The 3,508-nt window shown below is 38.5% G+C and overlaps 1 long non-coding RNA gene across 1 annotated transcript in view; it reads left to right on the top strand.

Annotated features, from left to right (window-relative positions):
• The window catches only part of LOC108444614, a 10,826-nt gene that overhangs the window by 261 nt on the left and 7,057 nt on the right, over positions 1-3,508 (top strand). The gene's annotated exons all lie outside the window — the stretch shown is intronic.

The raw sequence follows: 3,508 nt of genomic DNA on the forward strand, positions 1-3,508 counted from the left end.
AAGCACTAGGAATACAGAAGTTGTAAAAAGGTATAACAGGGGTATAGAAGAAAAGGCAAAAAATCTTCATGGCATCACAGGAAGCAGCAGTAAAACAGGGATAAGTTCAGCAGAGGCAGCCAGGATGATTGTGACTGGACCATTTGTCCCATGAAGAGAGTCTGTGGGATTGGGGCTTGTTCAGTGAGGAGAAGAGATGTCTCTGGAGGGACATGACAGAAGCCACCAGTATCTGCAGGGTTGTCGGTAAAGAGAGGGAGCCATGGTGAGAGGTGTGAGGCTGAGAGGCAGCAGGCACAAATTAATACCAGAGTGGTTCAGAGAGGATATGAGGAAAGCCTTTCCTCCCATGAGTGCTGTCAGGAGGAGCAGGTTGTGCAGAGGGGTTATGCCATCTCCATTCATGGAAGAGATGACTGGATAAATCCCTGAGCATCCTGGTCTGACCTCAGAGCTGGTCATGATTTAAGCAGGAGGTTGAGCTAGATCTCCCAAGGTCCCTCCTACCTGAATGATACTGTAATTCGGTGGTTACAAGGATTGCCTGCAGAGCAGCATTAAATATCACATAATATAATTCTCATAGATCCTCTTATTAAAATTGTTCAGATTTAACATTTACCTGGTTAGTGCAACGACTGCATTTCATCACTTGTAACAGTCCTAGCTGATGGTGAGATCTAAAGCTCCAGCTCATTTCATATACTCTTTGCTATTGTGTAGAGACACTAGAGCACATTCAGGCTCTTGTTCTTTGCCTTCTGTCTCCTAGCAACTCCATCTGCTGCCTTATTTTGAACGTTGGAAGTACAAGTCAGATTTTTTTTTTTTAGTTGGGGAAAAGCTGCTCCTTCCCGGATTCCAACATAGCTTAACACACAGTTTTATATTTAAGATGCTGGAATGCCTTTTGCACAAGTAAAGATGATTTCATCCTGCATTCTGTCATGACAAGAACCTCTTTTCCACAGATTTAGGCCACTTCTTTACCCATGGGTTCTTGACCACATAGGAATTGCGGTGACTATTAGTATTGTCAGTTGTCTGCAAAAATCATTAATCCACTTTTGGTTTGAGGGAATGAGTGTGTTGGGGTTTGTTATTGGTTATTGTTTTGTCTTTCATGAGCTATAATTAGACATTCTCTGGCATCCATATTTCACACAAATCTCTATTACTCATTCCCTGGCACATGACATATTTCCTTGCCAATATTTGTGGAGCACACTGTGAACTGAGTGGCACTGAGAAGTTCGTAATAAAAGTGCTTGTCCTGTACATGCCTGTCAGTTACACACCCATTAAATTTAACTCATCCAGCTCCACTGTAATATTTTTATCCTTGACTGCAAGTGATTAACCATCACAGCAGTATTATCTCTTATCCATCCAATGGATAAAACGAGACACTATCAGGTGATGGGTCAAAAAAAGGTGGGAAAAATCAATCTACACATGGAGGAGGGAGAATGCCAAAATATTGCAAAATATTCACCTTTCTTAAGATATTTGATTATTTATATATGGAGGAGTGACTTTTATCTACAAAGTAGCAGACTGAAACCTAAGCTTTCTTTGTAGCCTACAGAAAAATCATGATTACTTTAATGTATTTTCAATGGAATTGGAGCTGAACCTTTGTTTTAGAGGTCTCTGGTTCCTTAGTCTGAGTTTTTCCCTCTTCAATAGCTTCATTCCTTTCCATAGTTGAAATTTTTATGTTAGTTATCTCTCCAAAGCTCCCTCATTGATCTTTGCAGCTGCTTCAGGCATTGCCTTTTCTTAGATTAGTAAAAAATACTGTTGGGCTGCTCATTTCTGGAGTGGAGTCTGTGCTCAAAATTTGAAAAGGTGAATTGAGTGGGGAAAATAGTCTGTCCTTAATGCATTCAGGTTGGATTGTACCCTAAAACAGAATCTGAAACAGGAAAGCAGCAAGTGAAAAGGCTACAAAGTAATTTTTGGTGAACATTCAAATGAATTTTCAGCTTTGTAAATCATCATTCCTTGGACTCTCTCTCTCGAGCTGTAACACTGAGTTGTGACACTGAAACCAAATGGGGTAGTGATTGTAACAGTTTTAGGAGAACAGATTGAAAGAAATGCAATCACCAAAGTACATAACAATATAGGAAGCTTCCCTTAGACAACATACAGACTGTTTAGCTGTAGCACAGCCAAATTATTTATTTTGACTCCTTTATATTTGACTCCTTATACAGAAGGGTGAGTTCCAAGAAAACCCTCATAGCAATGGTGTCCAGTATTTTAATTTTTAAAACATTCCTAAGCAATAGCTAATCGCTAAACAATACAGGTGATTATTGTGTTGGTATATAGTTGATGTCATCAACTACAAAACCCCACCTCATTCCAAAATTCCCGTGTGGAGACAAGGTAGAATGTAGCCCAGCCCTTTTGTCTCCCTGGAATCTGTTGAGGCTGTTGTGAATAGAAGCAGAAATTGGCCAATTTAACAGAGCAAAATTATGATGATGAGTTTATCCTCCCAATTGTTTTGCCCATGACACAGTAACAAATAGAAAAGAAGCATGGAACACACTGGCTATTTGTGTTTATTTCTTCTGTAGTTGCCCCTGGCAACAACAAAATTAACACGTAAAAAGGTATAGTAAAATATATGTTGATTTTAATTGACAAAGAATATATAGTTTTGATTTTTTTTTAAATAGCTGGGAAAAAAAGAAATAAAAATTGTGATCTTTTTAAGATTTCTATTTTAATTTGCACAGCTGCAGTCTTCTATCATAGTGAACTAAAAGAACAATAAATACCAGGCGGCTGACACTTAAATTATATATGTCTTCTAGTTTTCAGCTCAGCATCTGCTGCATCATTTCTTAGACTTCAAAGTGGCTGGGAAGAGTGACCAAGGATAAGAAAAATGCATCTTCTCAGCTGAAAGCATGTGTTTTTCAACAACAAAGGACTACAGGCCATAATCCATTGCTACTATACAATACAAGGGCACTCTGAAAGTCTCATTTTAATTTAAAGAAAAGTCTACCTCTGCAATAGCAATTGGAGGGGAGAGGATGGTTACAGGAAGAAGAAACTTGACACAAACATGTCAAATTTTCATGTTCAGGAAAAATGAACATGCTCATTTTTCCAAAAGAAGTAATGTTGCAGTGCAGACAAGCTGTTTCCAAGGGGAATGACACCTTCAGGTACCTCCAGAAGCCAGCTCAGGGAAGTTGTTGTCTTTCGTATTCTACACTGGTTTTCAGTGCCAGAGCAGAGTTCTGATTTCAAGGATTTCTTCCTTAAAATGAAAGGGCCAGATTCTTCTCTTACACTTATGGAAATTAGGGGAGAAAGACAATAGAGTAATACCAGCACTGAAGCAAGGAAAGGATAAGAGACAAGAGCTTGAATATCACTTTATTTATCATCCTTTCATTAAAAGGAATTAGTGTTAATTAGCCCAGCTTGTAGTAAAATTAAGATATGCCATGCATATCCTATTTAGCCTTTCTATTATCTT

The sequence above is a fragment of the Corvus brachyrhynchos genome, unplaced genomic scaffold (genome assembly GCF_000691975.1).
Source record: "Corvus brachyrhynchos isolate BGI_N302 unplaced genomic scaffold, ASM69197v1 scaffold121, whole genome shotgun sequence".
NCBI lineage: Eukaryota > Metazoa > Chordata > Aves > Passeriformes > Corvidae > Corvus > Corvus brachyrhynchos.